Genomic DNA, 22,221 nt, shown 5'->3' with positions numbered 1-22,221 from the left:
CTCTATTTTATTAACTGGATTTAAGGTCAGAACAACTATTGTTTTGTGTAATCTTCTAGTCATAAAAGATTCTCTCTTGTGTACATTAGGATTATATCAACTTTTAAGAATTTAGAAAAAAGACACTGTAAACAGAAGATTAATTCCAATTCAACAAGTATTTTGCTTGAATATAAGGGGAATTCAAATATGAGAAGTAGTTTCTGATACCAACAGAGTTATATTCTTATTACTAGAGTTATAATCTATATAAGAGAACATCAGTTGCATCTTCTCTCTCTTTCTCCAAGCAGACTTTGGTATCTCTCAGCAACATCAATTTTTTCTCTCTCTTGTTTTTCAATATCCTTTTTAACATTTTGTTTAACACACCAATGTACTTTAAAATGTTTTAAATGTATTGATTTATTTTATAACAGAGAAGAAGAAAAAGAGAGAGAGAGAGAGAGAGAGAGAGAGAGAGAGAGAGAGAGAGACATTGATTTGTTATTCCACTCATCTGTGCATTCATTAGTTGCTTCTTGCATGTGTCCTGACTGGGGAATCACACTTGCAACCTTGTTGTATCAGGACAATGCTTCAACCAACTGAGTTACCCGGCAAAGACCCCAACGTACTTTTAATGCACACTTTACTTTGTATATGAGCTCTTTCTTTTAAGACAAATATCTTCTTTTCCACTCTCATCATACATCCTAAAGACTCATCCCACAAAACTTTAATAATAGTTATGGTACAATACGTATCTTACTTATATAAAATTGGCCATATTATTTAAATGTCAGATGTTAAGAAGTTTGTATCAAAAGCCAAGAGGATAATTTAGACTCTATGGGATTATAGAGGTGCTTAAGTTGAATGCCACATAGTGATAAAGAAGCAGGCTGAAATGTACCTAAGAGAAGATGGAATCAGTAGCATAGTGCAAAATACCACAGTGAGTAGGTGGGGTAAATTAAAGAATAAAGAGAGTATTCTTGAAGATGAATAGAAAAGCAAACAACTAAGTTACCAGATTAAAGAGATTAACTAAGAAAAACAGCTGTCATCACAAGTTGAGGGCTAAAGTCAACTATGAAGTCAGAAGGAAATCAAGAATAGAGGAGTTATCATTGGTCAGAGGATTCAAGGAGATCAAAATAGTTAAACAAATAAGATACCTTAGTATTCCTCTGTTCTTCCCAGTTTTTAAGGTGTACTCTCATTCCAGACTGACTGAGGACTTGTATAAGTCCTGACAAGCTCAGTTGAAGTTAGGACACCTGCTCAGGAATTTATAGCACTTCTGAGAATTGCAATGTAATGTCCCATTCTGCATCTTAAGTTGTAATTAATCTTCCTCCAAAAATTTCCAGTTTAAAACCTAGTTGATCAGTTTGGGCAATCTCTTGCTACACATATTTACTAATAATATTTTACAGTTGTTAAGAAAGTGAATGTAATGACAGGCATTTAATATTAATGTAAATTTGTTGTTTGGGTAATAGAACTCTTGGAACTTATAGTTTTGAAATAGCAACTAAATAACTTTGTAAAATGTTGGCCTATACTTTTAATAAATTTTTAAAAAACTGGAAAAAGACAATCAGAGTGATAAAATTTTTTAGATTATTGAAATATTCGATGAACTTTTTTATTGAAAATACTGAAAGGAGGGATGCTAGCTGATCTTGATATTAAAAATATTCACATATTAAGCTAATATATTTATTCTGTGGTATATCAGAAGATAGAACCATGAAAAATTGATAAATATTATAAGGAAGATTAGAGATTTATACATTGGCAACATAAGTGTCAAATCTATCCAACTAAGGCTGATGCCTTGAGATAGTGTGCATTCTCACTTTAATATTCAGCTCAATATCACTCCTTAAACTTTTACACATGCCATCAAAAGAGGCCAACCCCTGCACTTAAAAAAGATATTACCTATCCTTATTACCTTTCTCTGAACTATAATTTTAGTTTTTGCCTGTTTTTAATATTTGAAGCATAGTATTGTTTTTGTTTTTGTTTTCTTCCTGGCTATAATTTTATCTCAATGATTATTCTACTTTCAGGACCTTCAAAATTTGGCCCAGCAATCAAACACCATTCCCCTAATGTCATCATTTGGTATTCAAACAAAAGAAAGGAAATTACACATCAGAAATTATACAAAAATCACCTGCACTTAGTAGGAAATTTTACCACCTAAAAATTTTAATCCCTTTTCAAAGTTAAGTCATATTGTCATATAAACTTTATTAAAATTGCCATCTTCAGAGAAACAACTTTTTTCTTAAAGGTATAATAAAAAGAAAATCATATATATATATGAACTTAGCCTATAGTGTTTACTAAGGATCAACATTAATGACCAATTACAGTAGTAGGAGGTTCTTGTTATACCCATTTTGCTTTCTCTGTTTTATTTAGCGTCTTTTGCTTTTTTTTTTTTTTTTTTGCATATGTGTAGCCAAGTGGGGCATAGATGTGTGTGCATATATCTTAATGATTCAACTGTTAGAATCACATGTTTTTCTTTATTTTTATTGTTGACACTATTTCAGATTTCCCCATTTTTTCTTCCTTTGCCTCCCTCCTCTAAGCCTCAGCTCCCCCTTCTCTCCCCACACTGTTGTCCATGTCCATAGGTTATTCATATATGTTCTTTGGCTAATCCCTTCACCTTCTTTCATCCATTCCCCCTTCCCCCCACCCCTCTGACAGCTGTCAGTCTGTTCCATGAGTCTATGCCTCTGTTTCTGTTGTTTGAATGTCAGTTCATTTTGTTTATCAGATTCAACATATATTTGAGATCATACTGTATTTGTCTTTCTCTGACTGATTTGTTTCACTTATCACAATAACCTCTAGGTCCATCTATTCTGTCACAGAAGGTAAGATTCTCTTCTTTTTTACAGCCACGTAGTATTCCATTGTGTGAATGTACCATAGCTTTTTCATCCACTCATCTACTGACAGGCTCTTGGGCTGTTTCCAGATCTTGGTTATTGTAAATAATGCTGCTGTGAACAAAGGAGCGAATATATTCTTTCAAATTGGTGTTTCACATTGCTTAAAGGAACAATTATTTCTGTGGTTAGGATTCAGCTTTAGTCAGATGGTGAGAAACTAGGTAAATATTCCAGAGCTTAGTATTTTAAAATCCTGCCCCTGTTCATATTGATATAACCCCCAAATGTGAAGAGGTTGGTGATATACCTACCTCCATTAGTTTATCCACTATTCACGATTCTTCCTGTTCAAATGGTCTCCAAGTAAGGGTTTCTTCTTCCTAGTTTACTTCGCCTTGATGAAAAACTTGGCCTTGTGAGTTTAGAGGAAAACATTAAGGTGAATTGAATATAATGAGCAAAACAATTTAACAAACAAGAGAGAAACAGAAGCATAGCCACATAGACAAACGGACAGTTTCCAGAGAAAAAGGGAGTTAGAGAATTTAGTTTAAAGAAAGATGATGGTATTAAGCAAAATTTTTGGTTGGCTAAAATGCCCACTTAGGTTTTTTCTGTAAAATAAGACTCATTTTTCACTTTCACTGATAACTTTATTGGGTTGGATATTTTGAATATGTCAGCCATCTCCCACATAACATGACATTGATTTTTCTCAATTAATGTCTCAGTTTGATTGCTATCAACTTTAAGTGGTCTACTTGACCATGGAGCATCATCCCACAAGAAATCCCCAGCGTAAAACTTAGCAAACCACTTTTGACACCTTTGATTAGTCACAGCACCTTCTCTATACACTGTACAAATCTTTTTGTCTGTGTGTGGTTCAGTTGTGTTTTTACCTTTCTTGAAATAATTAAGTATAACATGCCCAATATGTTGCTTACTTTCTTCCATCTTCAATATTAAAATGGCTACACAAAAGTTCAGCAATTTTGATAATTTTTAAAAAATGCATGCTGATATGACAGCTGTCATAAAATAATCTAACAAAATTGTTTAAAATGAAGTTAAAAACAACTAAGGTTTACTAGAGCCCTTATATCTCATAGACACAGACAATAGTATGGTGATAGCTAGAGGGAAAAGGCAGTGGCAGGGGGATATTTTTCTTTGGGTGATAGAATCACAATGCAGTGTGAAAATTATGTTTCATTAAGTTCTACACTTGAAATTTGTATGTGTTTTTTAACCAATGTAACTCCAATAAACTCAATAGGAACAAAAAACTGAGTGCTAAATGTCAAATTTTATTGAGCAAAAATACTAATTATTTTATTGAGATTTTTGTTGTGTCAATGATGAATGATATTAAATAAAAAATCAAGTCATGTATAACAAAGAAAATACATGAATTGTTCAATGATATTTAATACCATATGTGGTTAGGTTTAGACAAATTTAGAAAGAATTTTCTAGTTCTGTCCTATTCTTCATTTTAAGTTTATTCACTGTCATTATTTATATCATTTATGCCCATACCCTCAAAGGTCTTAACTGATTTAGAAAATGAGTAACAGATCAGGCAAGTGGAAATTCTCATAAAAAAGTCCCGAATTTTTCACAGATAAAAAAAGATGACTTTCAACGAGCAGAATAGCAGTCAATGGGGGGGAAGGGAGGAGGGAGAGAAGGGGGATAAGTAAGGGAAGGGTTTAGTCAAGGAATGTGTATAAATGATTCATGGATATGGACAGCGGGGGATATGGTTGTGGGAGGGGGGGTGGGCTGGGTGGGGGGAGAAATGGAGGAAAAATGGGACAACTGTAATTGAAAAACCAAAAATAAAAAAAAAAATTAAAAAAAGAGATGACTTTAATGATCTTTGGACATCTTCAGTAATTTAAACAGTGCACTCCACTGGTTGAGAAAAATAATTTAAATGATGGCTCAAAGCATGTTTAGACATTGGAACATGAGACAAGTTTTAAGGAATTGCAAAATAACTATTAAATTTTTATTTTTGTTTTTACAAACTTTTTTTTTCAATGAAATAATCCCTGTCCTGCACCCCATTCAACCTTATTTGTAGAATATTCTCTTACTAACAGCAGTGCAATTAAATATGAACATGGGGCTAATAAAAATATTACACTGGGGTTTTAGATGCTTAATTTGTAGCATAAATCTCTGTTCTCAGCCCTCTGCTCTCAGACCCCACAAGGCTGTCAAGTGGTGCTGGAGGGCAGTAGAACTTAGTTATAAGTTTTAACTTTTATAATATTTCACATGATGTCAAGACATTTGTTTTCCTCTGGTTTTCAGATGATTCAGATGAAGCTTTTAGTTCCTCATGAGTCCCACATCTGGGTTTCTATTAATCTTGGTAACAGACTCAAATTCTTTCACTCTCTGATGCTTTGTCTGCATCTGTAACAAGGTGGTGATAGTGGACTGAACAAATGACTCTCATTGTATTCTGGTATCCTCACTTATTACAAAATCTTTCATAAGAGATACTACCTTGTGGATGGTATTTGTTAAAAAGGGACAAAAAGAATAATAGCTTAAAGATATAAAAAGATAATCATTCAATTTTGTATTAAAATACATTTTTTAAATGACCTTTGTAAATGTGTGGGGTTGTGTATAGTTGTGTGTTAATATGAGTTATTGAAGTTAACTTGCATATAGAGAGACGTACCCTTTATAGTCGTATACACATTTATTTATTTTTATTTTTATTTATTTAGTTATTGTGGGGAGAACCCCGCTCTATAACAATTCCTCCCTCTCAGACTTAAGACCCTTTATAATCTTATAAAGGACAATGCAAGAAGGTCCCATGCTCCTCTAGCTGCTTCAAGCTGGACATGGTCATTGTCTTACCTACCCTTGGGTCCAGAAATCCCTAATAAGAGTGGGGGTGTGGAGAGGAGGGTGGCCTTCCCACATGGGGAAGGATCTTACAGACTCCAGGTATATTGGCTGTCCCTGGGCAATGGCATGCTTGGTTTAACAGGCAGGCATCATCCTTGTTGCATTCCAGGTAACAGATTTGGCAACAGGGTTAAAAGGCATCATTCAGTCCATAACCATTAGATGACAAAAGGCAGGGATTAATTTTTCAATGTCCCACAATAGAATTAAAAAAAGGCTTCTTGGAAGGAAGGTGTGCAAGGCACATCACACCTGTCCAAAACCCTTTTGCCCACTATACTTAGTTTGAGATGAGGGGAATATTTTAGGTTTCCCCCATCTCAGAACTCTGGGCCCTATCTGTCCAAGCCATTAGGATAGAAAAAAGAAACCAGTTTTAAAGTGAAGCCCATAGACCACCCCATACTTCACCAGCCCAACCACTTCAGCCAAACCGTTGAATCTCAGGAGGCAGCAATGCAGACAGGATTAAGTGAGGCCTACACATACAGACAATCACTCAGGTAATGAAATCATAGCCTTATGCCCTATGAAAACAGAAAACACATGTTGATTTATGCAACATAACCACAAACCAGTCTCTAAATCTATGATGCTGTCTTATTGGTAAGACATCCAGTTGCAAGACATTTGACATTCTTCTTGCCTGTAAATTAAGCATCATGATGTCACAGACCTAGTTTAACTTTCAAATGAAGACAAATTTTAAATGAAAATAAACTTTCAAGACAATTAGCTGCACTACTACTTTATAGTCTACCACTGAGCATTGTGGTTTTCCTTGAATCGCAATTTTTCTCCTGAAGATCACCCTTCTTGTCATTAAAGGGACTGCATTAAGTCCAGTTTTAATTTATCTTGTTTGTTTGCATGACCACAACAAGAGCAGCAAATGATCACATATGATCTTTATGTCTGTTTTGCTGGAACTTACACAAGCAACCTTTAGGGTGACTTTCAGTCTGCCCTAGCTGTATACAGTTTTAAGTAAGATATACTTCACAGAAGGCAAAACCCACCATTTGTAATGAATAAAACAAGTTCAAGTTTTTATACACATGAACAGTTATGTAACCACCATGAAACCAAGGTATAGAATATTTCTACCACTCCAAAAATTTTCTTGTGCTCAGTTGTAATCAATTCTTTTCTCTCACCTTAGCTGCCAGCAACCACTGATCTGATTTGGACCTCATAGTTTTGTTATTTGTAGAATGTTCTATAAATGAAATATACACAACACACACACACACACACACACACACACACACACAGGCATATGGCATTTTGTGTCTGGCTTCTTTCATTTTGCATAATGCTCTGAGATTACTTCATGTTTTTACATATATCAGTAGTTTGTTCCTTCATTGAGTATCATTACACTGTATGAACATATACATATGTACATTACTGTATAGATGTACCAAAATTTGCTTATTTGCTCATTAATAGATGGACTTTTGAGTTATTTCTAGCTTTTGATTATTACAGTGGAAGCTACTATAGATATTCACATACAGGTTTTTGTGTGGACAAATGATATGATTTATCCAAAGTTAAACTAACAAAGGTGGAATTGGTGGACTGTATAATTTTATACTGAAAATTAAAATACACAGTCAGTTTTTTCCATAACAGCTGAACTACTGTTGCATTCCCACCAGCAAGGTAGGAGCATTCCAAATGCTCCAAATCTTCATCATTCTTAGGTTTTGGTATTTTGTTTCTTGTTTGTTTTTTTCTTTGCTTTTCTCTGTGTGTAATAATATCTCACTGTGATTTCAATTAGAAATTGCCCAATGACTAGTTATGTTTTATATGTGTGTGTGTGTGTGTGTGTGCCTATTCGTACTGGTGATATATGTTTATTTAGGATGAGTGTTACAATTGACACATTGTTTTATACTATAGGGACATATATAATGCGACCATAGGGGCCAGCATTTGACATAGTGGAAAAAGTGAGAACTGTGGAATTAAGTAGATAAGGGCTTGAATTATGACTATTTGTGTACATTTCTGTGCTCCTGTTTTCTCATTTATTAAGTGACAATACCGGCCTCATACAGCTTTTAGGAGAATTACATAAAATAATACATCTAATTGAGCTAGAGAATGCTGCAGTCACTTTTCCCTCTAGACAATTCTGACCTTAATATATATTCATCTTCCTCAAAGATATCCTGCATAGAGGTCACTGTCTGAAATTTCAGGAGTCAAAAATTTTATCTCTTGAGTGCCCTGGATAAGGGGGAGGTATTGGGAGGGTAAAAGGAAATAAATAGTAATCCTCCAAAGGTTTGGTTAGTCCAGTAAGATGTAAGCATCATTAGCTCATATCTTCACTACTGTGCTGCTTTTTAATTATAAGGGGAAATAGCTGGCCCTTGCACTAGATCATGTGCTTCACATGTGTTATTCACCTCTATAGTCCTCTTGCTAAATGATGTGTCTGGCTTGGGTTCACCTGGTACCTTAGCCGTATTGTACCTACCGCCTGAAGATTGGTAGAAGTAAACAATGGTGTGTAATAGGACTGCTATCAGTCTTTGGACATTTAAATTTATGTTTTTTCAGAGGTTTAAGGTTTAATGTCAGTTTTACATTTTCTCTAGTTGGTGTTTATGTACTCAGCTTGGCAAGCTTAGCTGGAGAGCTCCATTACACAATGGGAGAGCATATATTTTGCCTTCTTCCTCAAACCAAGAACACACTTAGTTCTGCTGCCTCAAAACTTAATAGCCCAGGAATTCCAAGGAAACCTGATCTTTCAGGTGTAGGATGAAACTGACTCAAACCCTAAACTAAATGCAGAGGGAACTGATATTTGCTGATTCATTTTGACTTATGGATTATAATAGCTACACCATGTAAACTCTTTCTATGTCAAAGCCAGTTTATTTCCATTATTTCCACAAAAAAGGCAAACAAAATAAACAACCATAAACTTAAAATCCATCACATTAATATCACAGCAATACAAACCCCTAAATATTAGATGGCCCCATGCTCATAAAAATCCCTGTTTCTTCAAATTCGGTTGAGCATTCTGACATGTCACACAGATGTTTTTATTCTGCATCTCTCTACAGAGTAAATGAAATAAAACAACAAGTTTTGTCTTATAAAACCCAAACAATTGTATTTTCTTAAAAATGATATTTCATTCCTCTTTTTTTTCTTATCTCTCCTGTAAATCAAATTTAATTTTCATGATTCTGGTTCTAAACCTTGTCATCTCTTTTCAGACATTCCTATAGCCTCCCTTTTAGACCCTTTTCAGCCAACAAGATGTCTTTCTGAAGTATAAATGTAGTCACAGACTCCTTGGGGAAGAAAAGATGCTTGATGGCCTGTGCTTATAAAATAGTTGTGAATTTCTTGTTATTAAATCTATGACCCTTCAGAATCCAGCTACAAATTAACTTTTCTAATGAACTTTTTAAGTTAAATATAAGAAAACAATTCAAAACTCTTTGAGTCTGTGCCTAACATCCAAATGCCTTAGAGCTAATTCTTCATGGATGTCTCTTGAAAACATTTGAAAATAAAAATGTTCCTTATTAAATTAATTATCTTTGTTATTTTTTCTTCCTAAAACAATCCTCTAAAGGTCAGTAAGTGATAGCCATGTTGTAAGAAGAAACACACATAACTTTATAGTGAGCGTATAGTCAGAGAGTTTGCTTTCTAATGGCCCAGGAATGTATGGCTTGTGGGAATTGAAGGTAATTCTGACATTATTAACGAGAATATTTCTTGTTGGATTTTGCAAATTTTGGGTGGGAAGAGTAATCTGGTTAAGCATATTTTAAATTTTTATCAATTGATAGATTGATTCAATGAATGAGTAAGTGAAAGAGACATATAATTAGCCAGTTAATGTTAAGGCTAAGTTGAAAGCATCACTTGAGTGGCCTTTTTAAACTAACTGAATGACAAGCAAGTTGTTATGCATGGCTTTAACACACAGATGTTGTAGCTTATCAAATGGTATCCTCCTCAATACTTCTTTTATGCAGACCTGGTTGCTGGGGAGAGGCAGGTATGAAGTTGCATAGGAACCAAGACATTCAGGGAACAAATGGACTGAGACCACAACCCATTCTATTTTAAGTCTTCATAGTAGGTATTTTCTGAATGATTTCCACATACCAAAACTAAAGTAATCAACCAGAAAAGAATGCTTTCCCATGTGCCTTACTCCTCCTTAACTAAAAGAATGACAAAAGGGTATCTTATTATGAAAGAAGAGGAGTGTACACTGAAGACTAGAATCAAAGTCAGAGCCTACCTTGTTCTTTTGTGTGAAGTGGCTGGTTGGAATGTAGCATATGAGTGAGTCCTGACTTCCCCTGTGATCCAGTGAGGCTAGCATAGCGGATATGTTTAGCAAAAGTCAGTTAGCCCCAGGTAGCATGGGAATGTAACTTAACGAGGTAACACATATTAGTGGTTAAGTTCATAACAACTGCAACCAGATTGCTGGCTTCAAAATCCATCTGTGGCAAGTTACTTGTCCATGGTTCAGTTGCCCTACTTATAATAATGTGAGGATATTAATATTATATATTTCCCTGGATTATTATGAGGATTAAATGAGTTAATATTTATAAAGTGCTTAGAATAATTTCTTGTACACATTAAATGCCTTATAAGTGTTAAATAAAATTAAATATTAGGAAGCCAAAGACATAGCAACCTTGATCGAGTATGTCAGTGATTGAACTGTCCCTAGGAACTAGATTTATTTTGTAGGGGTTAAAATATAGAATACTTCAGTTACCTAAGAAATAATGCCCTGTTCTCCTAAAATACAATATTATTTTAATTTGGTTTCCTTGCATATTCATGGATATTTTTAAAAATCACAATACATAATATCTCTGATGTTTTATTTAAAAATTTATAACTGGGTATCTTCTGACAATACAAACAATTTCCCTAGTAATGATTTTTAAAACAATTATACAAGTGTAAATGCAGATATTTTGATTGTGCTACATAAAGCTTTGTCTTTTGGCTTATGTGTCCAAGTAGTCATACACACACACACAAACACACCATATTGCAATCACTTGTTTATAATCAACATCAAAACAGAAAAGTAGACTGTTTTCCAGAGTATTACTTCATTAGAAATGGTATATCACATTTATTACTCTGTTTTGTTTTGTGGCCTAAAACTGGGCATCAGCCCATCTCATTAACATCAAAGATTTCATCAGACATTTGGTCATCTCTTTTCACTAAAACTAAAAAAATTACTTTTTGTTTAAAACAAATGCATTGTTGACCCCTCCCAGTAACAATGATGAAATGGCAACTTCAAAGAAATAAACAGCATTAGCAAATTCAAACACAGTGTTTCCTTTAATTGCTTCAGACATCTGAAAGGCAGGGAAGTATTATATTCCTAGACAAGATTGGCCACTGTTGAAAAACCAGAGACTTTAAAAATGTATACTATTTCTGTATTTGGTAATCATTCTCAGCATATAATTGCTACAAAATAAAATGGGGTGTCTTTTATACATGAAACATTAATGAAAAAAATATTAGTTTTGCAAAAATATGAGAATTTTATCTAAATTATAACAGAAACTTAATTTTATTATCTCATTTGTACACTTATTTAATAGTTCAGGTCTTTGGAATATGACCACAAATCTGAAATTAAATTAAAAGGTGGCCTATGACAACCACAAAGTCCATATACATTTTTCAGGTCTCCACATAGCATCTATCTAGTCTTATTTTAAATCTAACTTGGAGTTTGAAAGCTTGGTTTTTACAACCCATGCATATTAGAATTTGTATATTTTAGGACAATAGGGTCCAAAGACGTAAATGTAGACAGGTCCTCACCAGATTAGGGTTGACAATGCAGAAAAACCATAAAAAAAAATAAAAAAGATATAGCATCTCAAAAAAAGCATAAGTTTAAGGGTAAGTAGCCACTTGTACTTCAATAATGCTGAAAGATATTCTACAGAATACTTAATAAATATTTTTCTGAGTCATTAAAATAGGTTAAATTATGTTTAGAATAATTTTAACACATTTTAAAGAGTTCCCATTAAAAATATAAAGTGTCTGTCAATAGATGAGTGACTAAAACAACTATGTCACATTTATACATGGAATACTACTTGGCTGTAAAAGAGAAAAAAATTTTATCCTTTGTGAGAGTATGGATGGACCTGGAGAACATTATGCTAAGTGAAATAAGCCAGTCAGAGAAAGACAAATACCATATGATTTCACTCATATGTGGAATCTAATGAACAAACTAAGCTAACAAGGAAAATGGGGACAGACATAGATGGAGAACAGAAGACAGCTGGCAGAGGGAGGTGAGGAGGTGGAGGGATTGAGCAAAAAGGAAAAAGGACTCATGGACATGGACAACAGTGTTGTGATTGCTGGGGGGGAGAGAGTATAAGGGGACTAAATGGTAATGGAAAAAATACAATAAAGATTAAATAAAAATAAGCACATAATAAATAAATAAAACAAAAAATACAAATATTTTGGAAAGGGAGTGACTTAACAGTGGTAAATTTATATAAGTGAAAAAACTACTTATATTCAATAGCTCTTACTCTGTGGCTATCTGGTATTTGTGGTTCTACCAAAAAACATGATGAAACATATTTGTACAATGTTTCCTAATATTTTATCCTCTTTTTTAAGTCAGAAATTTAGAAATAATATCTATAACATATTGATTATTTTGATAGAATAAGCTGAAGCCTAGTCTAAGAGTTCATGAAGTTATTTTAGAAAGAATTTTATAAATTTTCAGTGTCACAAAAGAAAGCAAGAAAATGGAAGATGATTCTTCTCCTTTATCACCTTCATTTTGCAACTAACCATATTTGAGAGGCTATGTGTAGTGCTTTATTCTTCCTCTAAGTCCGCCATTGCTTGATGGAACCAAACATTTAAAAAAATACAGCTTAAGTACAGAGACAGCTAGAATTATGGGAACTAAAAAGGAAGTCAGCTGTCCTTTCTAAAATGTTATCAGGAAGAAATATGTGAATGAAATGATGACATTTGCTAATTAAAAGCAGATTTCAAAGATTATATATAAATAGTTGTTGGGATGTCCAATTTTGTATGGTTGAGGAAAACTCCAGAAATTCAGTTTCCAGTCTATCACAAACTAATACTAGTGATGTATTTTTTCTCTTCTAGTGTGCATTGTAGCAAATAGCCCTGCAAAAAGTTTTAAGGGCAAGACAATGCAAACTAGTGATACATTCAGAAATGCCATTGGGTTTTTCATTGCTCTGGCTTTTCACAGGTCCTTATTACATCTAGGTGGTATTTTCTTTTCTAGGGTCAGTTATGGCCTTTAGAACACAGAGGAACATCAGCAGACAGACTAATTTTATTTCACAAAATATAAAATTGTCCTTCCCTTAAGATATAAAAATATCTTGTACAAAACACTTCATTTCTCACTGATTTTATTTATAATTATTTTAAATCCAATTACTTGCTCCTTTACAAGAACCATTAAGCTAACCTTTTATGCATGTATGAGCATAATAATCACATGTTATTTCTCCATTGTCATTTTTAATGCACTTGGAGAAAACACAAAAGATGGCTTGAATTGTGAGAACTGTGGCATATAGTCTTATCTTCACTTGCATCCTGAGAAATAATTTTGATTAGAATTCTTATTACTTTGTTAATATTTCTTATTAATGGAACTTTTCATTTTTTGAACTAAACTTGAGTATGCTTTTACTAACTTACAACTAATTTTTTGGAGATAGTTTAAATTTAATTTCAGGGAGACTGAATAAAAATCTCTTATTAGAAGCCTTATAAAGTTTATATTTTATTATAACTTCAATTTATTTTACCTTGAACAGCACAAGCTGCCAGTACAAGAAGCATGTGGGTCATTTTGCTTCACAGGGTTATTGAATAGACTCTATAGAGTTCCATTAGCACAAGCCTTGGGTAAAACTGGCATAGGTGACATTTGGCTTTGCTATTCATAACCTCATCTTTTGTTGTTGTTGTTGTTGTTGTTGTTCGTTTTCCTTTCTCTGAAACTTGGTACAGCTGGTATTCCTTCTGGCCTCAAGCACCCCTGTGTGCTCTCTTTCTTTCTATCACCACATACTTGCTGCCTTAGGAAATGTCTGATCTCAGTTTTCATTTCTCTGTATGAATTTAGTTCTAGGTGTTACTCATATTGTGGAGGCAAAATTGATTGATTGGTCTCCTACTTAAAGTATTTCAGGCATCACTGAAGGTGGGAGAGGGGGTAGAGGGCCTTTCCAATGACCTAGGGGTAAGATCAGCCTTGTCACAGGAGCTCAAGTAGTCCAAGGGGAAAAATAAAAACCAAAGAAATCTGAATCAAACATCAAATATGAATGAGTTTGGCAGAATTGACTTTTTTTCATAGAATTCATTGCACTAAAATTGGCAGGCTGAAAGTCATATTGTGTCTCTTTCCTGTTATAGACATTAATTTGATCCAGGAAAACTGTTGCAAAACCACCCAACTTTTCTCTGCTTTCAAAGTGAAATTGATTCTTTCCACCTGCCCTTCATAAGGACTCTGAATATGGGTTAAATAAGGAGTGCTTTTAGATCCCTGAGTCAGATATGTGTGAAAGCATCAGAAAGATTAGTGAGGAAAAATTAATGACTAGAAAGGAAAAACTGTCTTCATTAGGAAAATGTCGGGCAAATAACCTATTTGCTCTTGATATTACCAACTCTTTGCATGATTATATTGTATCTCAACACACATTTTGCATTAAAAGATTATTTTGATAAATTTATAGGAATCTATATCTGATCTCATTACCTCATTGATCTGAATTCTTCATAAAACTCAGCCCAGCTTTCATTTTCTGCCTTACCTCTAGACATGATTTACCTATACATATTTATTTTTTAGTTCATGCTTGTCAAATGGAATAGAATGACATAAAGTCTGGGGTAGTAGTTCACTAGATGGTAGGGCATACACAAAGTTTGTGAGGTAGCCATGATACTTTATTGAAATGTAAGCAATTTTAAAATATTACTTATAAATAAGCACAGGTATAGTTTGGAACAGAATTCTGGATACTGGTTTTTAAAAGAAAGCAAAAGAATTGAAACAAAGTCTACTTTGGTAAGATTAGTTTCATTCTCACCCCACTCTTGCATAAAAAACTTTCACTCTACTCCTAAAGCATATTTAGGAACAGATATCTGAGAAGTACTTCATTAGCTATACTAGATAATTCATGGGTTCCTGAGACAGGGGGATAACTTTCTTTGAAGCAGCTTTCACCCCCTTAGGAAAAGGAATGGGTTTGTTAAAGGTTTTTAGATATTTAGGGACATATACAAAAAATACATCCCCAAAGCTTTAAGTCTTTGTGCATCATTTATCCTCTTTGGGTGATTTGTGGAGATGGCCATTCATTTTTCTGTTTACTTGAATTAGTAAAATCTGCCTTAAGAAAACAATGGCACTTGGTCAGAGATTGTATCAAATTTAAAACATGATAGCAACATCTACTCTCAATTCAGCAGAAAGTGAGAGCCTCATGGACTAAGAAAGAGAACAGGTGAATTTTGAGAAAAGAAGGAATTTGGGGAGTAATTCAAATGATGAGTGGAAAAAAGTGAGCCCTGAGCTTCAGTGAATTCCTGGGGAATTAAAAAGAGTGTGAGATTATGCAATAGAAGGTAGAGATTGGAAAAAACACATTCGCAAAGGCCCTTTCAGTTTATCCAACCCTTGGGAAATTGGAAGGCTCTTGGAACCCAATTCATCATTCATTTGGTTGAAAATAAAAACAGTTCATCCACTCAGTGGAAATAGATTAAAAATAAATTCAAAGAGAGAGTTTTTGAGGGATCATTTCTACATGTTCCTGTCCTTTCTCTTACACTTTTGAAGATAAGCCCAAATTGTAGCCATTTTGGTGTAATCTTATATCTACACTTTTCCTGTCTGGCTTTTCATTATCATCCTCTTCTCTCTGTCCATCTCCCTCCTGCTTCACAACATTGACACACAGACAAGGCAGCAAGATGAAGCTGTGTTCTTTTCCAGCTGTCAAGGCACAAAATGGAATGTAAACAAATAACTTCCCTTTTTTATCTACCCCTTTTCTGAACTCTACAGTCAGAATTCCTTTTTACACCTTTCCTACCTCCACTAACTCTAGTGGTTTTAATAGCAAGTTTATTAACATCTGCTATATGATGTTTAAATATTTGTTCTTAAAAAAATATACAAACTTGCACTTATTAATATAAAATAATTAATGTAAGGCTCACAGATTAGATAAGAACAGGACTATATAAGAACATTATTCAACAGAATAAGGATAAACTTGCTCATTAACCAACAATTCTCCCAGAAAAACATTGCCACATGCCACGTGGAATCTCTGCAAGTGATGCTTTGCTTTGGTTAGAGGCAGAGGTGTTTTAAGGTAACATGTTGTTCCAAAAAATGACTAGTTACGCATAAGACTTAGGAAAAACATACTGTGTCCTTGTTATTGTCATACAGGTTAAGTCAGAGAATCAGAGAATTTTTCAATGAAACTAAATAATACTGTTTTGATTTCACCTACATACGTAACTGGCATCAAATTTGTGGTCATCTTAGAAAATGTAGTCATTCCATGTATGGAAAAACAAAACAAAGTACTTGTGAACTAAATAGCAAAGTAATTCAATAAGATACATATATTGAAAACACATTGGCTGAAAAATCCCATAATGTTACACAGAATTTAGTGATAACTTGGTATAATTTTAAGCAACCTTTAAATTCTATGTAACATTATGGGATTTTTCAGCCAATGTGTTTTCAATATATGTATCTTATTAGATGACTTTGTAGGGTCATGTAATTAAACTCCTTCTCATCAAACACAGAAGTGCCCAAGAGATTATTTTCTTTCATTCTGCTAAACTTATTTGTGACCAGAGATTTTGTAGCTTCCTTCAATTAAACAGTACGAGGTAGATGAGTCATTCCCAAACTTTGCTGAGTAGCAGGGGATCTGCACTGCAGAGTTTGGGACTGGTCTGTTTCCTTGCTGCTGCAGAAATTAGCAGGGAGAAGAAGAACAGGCTGCAGGAAGGAGAAGGAGATGTATGGCTGTCCCCTGTGGAAAGGCTGAATTTTGCATGAGTTGTTGAAGTTTATTACTTGCGGGAGTTAAGACCGTGCTTGGCATTTATCAAAGATAACTTGATTTGATTTAAATATATGAGCACTGCCACCCACTCTCAGTGGGGGATGTGGTTCCACACCCAGGCAGCTCATGCCTCTTGTGTATAATTTCATGAAATCACTGTTACATGCAAAACTGCAATTTGGATCAGTGGTACTTCACTGGTAACTAGAAATTCTTCCTGCCAGGGGATCTTGGTTCAGTTTGTGTGATTGTGACCTCTGAGGGTCCCATGACAGCCTTGATATTCTATGACAGAGTTCTTCCTCTTTTTGGAGTTTAGTCTCCTTGACCATTATGAACAAGCATACATAATATACAGGAAACTATGCTGACAGTTACAGGAGTTGTGCAGACCCCTTGATGCTCATCAGTTAATACCTGAGTCACCTTGGCCCACTGTCATTACAGAAAGTAGTGAGTGTAGCTGGCTGGACTGAAGGCCTCACATCTTCATTTTCTTTCCATCTCTCATTTTAGAAACAGCACTACCAGGAGCAAGGACTTTTGTATATACAGTAAAAATGTACAGTATCGTCAATGCAAAACTGGATGGGTGCCAAACCCCCTCCTTCTCCCCATCCAGAAGTATCTTCATTTGAATTTAAAGGGGTGGATGAGTGACAGCAAGACTCTGTTCTCCTTCTGACAGGGCTTTGGCAGATCATTGGTTGTCATCAAACCTATTTCATTTCTTGCTCCCTGCCAGGAATTCCACCTACATGCCTGATGGCAATTAGTTCCTTGTAGGTGCTAATGAATAAAACGGAGCACGTAGACTTCATGAGGATGAAAAAGCCCACAATCCTGATCCAGAGTCACTCCCAGCATCAGCCCTCATCCCCAGGCTCCCCTTAAAGAAACCTTTCACTGTGTCCTCACTTTCTGAGACAAGTCAGGCTAGCCCCTTCCTATGTGTACTGGGGCATGGGAAATAAAAGAAAGAGCTATCCAATGAGGACACAACTCAGCAGAAATTACAATTTTAGATCCTGAAATGTTACTAGTTTTTTTGTTACTGTTACAGGCAGTGGTCCTACCATTTTAGGACAGTCTGTGTTAGGGCATGTGAGCTGAATCTCCAAACTCAAATGTGCTTTGGAAGAAGTGTTTATAGACCTTGTAAGAGAGCTTTCTGCACTGCATTAGGGGCTGTGTGATCAGTGGTTCTCAAGACTTGCTGATAATAAGAGGTACCTCTTAAAGTACAGATTTCTTGGCCCTGTGCCTAGAGATTCCTGATCAGGAGGCCTAAGATGGAACCTGAATGTTTAAATTAAAAAAAAAAAATCTTCCCAAATAAATCTGATACTTATGCCAGGTTTGGCACTGAGGGATCAAATAAGCTCCTGTGTCCCATTTAACTTGAACACTTCAGGACTAGGTGTCAATTGAAAGGTTCTCAAAGATTGTGCTCACTATTCATCTGTATCTTTATTAAGTTTTTAGCATTTAAAACAAGCAAGCAATTTCTTTTGTAATCTAACCATCTATGAAAGATGACTCAATGGTCAAAGATTCTACTGAAATAATGCTATAGGTGATTTAAAATTTTTTATACATTCATTATAACTTCCAAATTTTATACCTTTATTGAATAATGAGCATGTATTTTATAATAAAAAGATCTTCTGCATCCCAAAAGAAACTAATTTTCTCACAGGAAAAAAAAATCCAATGTGATTGCTGTTCTTTAAATCCTATGTGTTTTAACTTACACACTTAAAAACATTACTTAGACAAGAGGTACATAGACCTCACTAGACTGTCACTTTGACAGTTTTCAGGGGTAAAGAAATGTATAAGAACCCATGATATACCAAAAGCCAGTTCATTATTGCTTTGCATGTATAATAACATGGTCGTTCTAGGATCTCAAAACATGTTATAAAACCATTGCTGCTGAAGCCTTGACCATGACATAGGCTTGCAGATTGCTCTCCTCTCGTGGTGGCAAACCAAAGAAAGTGGCAAAAGAAAAGAAAAGAAAAATTTCTTTCAGTTTTCATGGACTACAAAAGTTAAGATAGTTTGAATAAGATTCCATGGAACATTCAAACTTAATCATGTTTATCAGAAAGAGAACTTAATCCATACCCTTTGAGATTTGTTCTTCTCTAGTCAATATCTATTACGGCAAAACAATCATGGTTCTAAAGAATAACAGAGAAGCAAAGAAGAAAAGAGAGATTTTTCTTTCTGATAGTGAAATGGGCAGGTGCAGTTGAGACTGAAAGGCCATAATTAAAACATTGTTCTGCTGAGGCACTGTAGAAGTTCATGCAAGACTGCACAATTCCTACCCCTGCCCCACACTCCCAAATTCAATGTTTTGGAAGGAAAGGGAGCTGAACGTGCACTGCCATTCAAGAAACAGAGCCACGGAGCCTAAACTTTAGTACCCTTGAGGGACACATGGAAGAAATTCTACACTGCTGAACCATTAAAACTGGCTTGTTTAAACCTATACATTTTAAACCACATAACAAAGAAAAGGAAAACACCTTTCAATCAAACATATAGTTATGTGGTAGAACTTAAACATATATTGGATTTCTAAAAATCTAAAGAAATAAGTATATTATTTCTATTATATAGATGAGATGTAAAGTCTAGAATATTATATAACTCTTCCAATGTCAGACTGTGATATATTTTATTTTAACTGGCTGAATTCTAAAATGAGCATTGATTGCATCTATATATGATTATATTAGAACATGCAGATTTAGGAAAGTGATGAGAACAAGGTTGGAAAAGTTTCTGGAACATCCTTTCAATCCATACCTGTGTCAGACCTTGTAAACCGTGGACTGTGTTTTTTCTTTCTAGCTCAGAAACCTGGACAATGAAACATTTAGAGAAATCACTACAGAGCAACTTGCGTTAACACATAGGTGACACATAATGCCAGGGTAACCAAGAGCAGTGGGCAGGGTGAAATACCAGATGTAGTCAGAGATGATTGATGGAGAACTCTGGTCTCTTAGCCTCTTCCCCAAGCTCTGTAAAGTGCCAACACTATAGGAAGTCCTTACACCCTTTAAAAGATCACCTAAATAATTGAGAATACACTATCCTCTGATATCAGTTTATTGTGTTATATGTCCCATATAATCATTTACAGGCTCTGGATTCAAAAGAAACAGATTGTTTTAACCCAAGGCATTTAACCTCTGTGGAATAAATAACTTACACCTTAACAAGAGTTTATTAAGGCAGCTTTATTTACTTCTTTTATTTTATTTATTTACTTATTTTTAATTTGGTAGAGCTTTCCCACATTCCTTTGTGGGTAGCTTCCTCCTCTGCATATGTGTAAACCAGTTGTCCTTTGGAAAGACACAGGTCCCCACAGTGTCATGGGGTAAGACTGGTGGGAGTTAACTGAGAACCTTGAAAAGGGATGGTAGGTGGGGCTACTAGCAGTTGTGAGCCAGGTAACACTTTGCTAGGATTCAAAGCCAGAAGACCAAGACCTTTGACCTGGACCACCATCTTTCAGGCTGCAAGCCAAGGATTGCTGAGGCCTAATATACGCAGGGAGTCAGTAAGAAGAACTTAAGAGGGTAAAAAAAAAAAAAAAAGACCCTGCTTTTGCTTAGTTCTCCAGATTGGCTCTCCAGATGGCCTTCTTTTCTCTGGTACATTATGCAACAAGCTGCTTCATCTGAGTTTTGCAGACCTGGATGATCTTGAACTGATTTCAACAAACAGGCAGACTCGTGGGGTTGCAGGGCTTTCTCCTAGTCCTCTCATCTGAGGAAGAATGCTGGGGATAAAAAAGATAATTTCTGGTACCAGTCAGAGAAATAGAGCAATATACATATGCAAAAAGTATGGTTGCTTTATGTTCACCTTCTTAAAAGAAATGATTTTGAAGAAGCCAAGAACCTGTCTTATTGGGAGAGGTTAGATTTCATCACTATTACTACAAAAGGAGGAATTTGACCTTTTTATATTCCCCCTAATTAAATTCCAGAGTCATTCTCTAGTAATACTGCTGGAATTGAAAAGGAGAAGGGTTGCTATTCAACATAAAGATGTATGAGTGTCTCACTCTCTGCTGCTATTAACATTTCCTGGAACCAAAATCAATAGTGCATGCAAATGAATCTCTGATTATTTCTTTGATTTGTAAAATGTCTCCTCTCACTGTACCCTCCAGGATGAGAGGAAATGGACTAGTTTATCAAGCCACAGGACTGTGTCTAGTGCTGAAACAGGGGAGGAGTCAACAGGAGTGGGCATCAGGGTCACTCTGTGCCTTCCTTTCTCCAGAAGCAGGATCACAGCCATGACACAGTTCCTTTATGTCCCTACAGAAAGCAGAAGCACTTGGGCCTGATTTGTCACTGAGCAGGGAAGAAAGCAGAGTCAATAGGCCAGGTCACAGGGGGAGCACATGGGTAAGTGGTGGTTTATCTCAAAGCTAAAACATGAAGTTTTAGAAAAGGAGATCAACACACTAAAAGTATAATTTGAAAACTAAAAAGAAAGAGAAAACAAATTGAAGTTTCTGTAGCAAAATTATTTTTGAGATGATGAAAGTGTAAAAAAAGTTAAATTATAATTCGCTCAATCATTTGTTCAACACAAGATTATTAAGCACCTTTCAGACCATGCATTATGTGTTAGAATGCATATAGGGACAAGATATGTTACAGAACCCCATCCTATGCTGTTCCAGAATAGCTGTGGGGCCCAATTGCCCATTTCCAAGAAGCATGGCTCCCAATACAAAAGTTTGGTGGAAAAAAGAAAGCGGTTTACTTACAAGTTTTACAGATTCAGAATAGTGGCAAGTTTCTGCCGTTATGCCCCCCTTCCTTTAAAATATCTAAAAACACATAATTCTGCCTCCCCCTGCCAAACCAGGCCAGTTTCAGAACATGCCAGTCAGAGGTATCATCCTCTAGAAAAGAAAAAGTCTGAAGATCAGCATTACTGGTCACAGTCAGCATTTCAGGCATCTTCCACTAAACTGCACTTGGTTTGGTAGGTCCCCACAATTCCAGCTTCATCATCCATGCTCTCGTGTTCTCCGGGCAGGTTACTTGGTGGGCATTCTCTTTCTTGCTCCGGATCTTAATTCAAAACTGCATGGCATCTTCTTTCCCACCAGACCTCATGGCCAATGGGGGAGGGCC

Source organism: Furipterus horrens, unplaced genomic scaffold (assembly GCF_987537825.1).
Source record: "Furipterus horrens unplaced genomic scaffold, mFurHor1.1.pri manual_scaffold_9, whole genome shotgun sequence".
NCBI classification, from domain to species: domain Eukaryota; kingdom Metazoa; phylum Chordata; class Mammalia; order Chiroptera; family Furipteridae; genus Furipterus; species Furipterus horrens.
The sequence above is the reverse complement of the archived record's forward strand: the minus strand, read 5'-3'. Positions refer to the sequence as shown.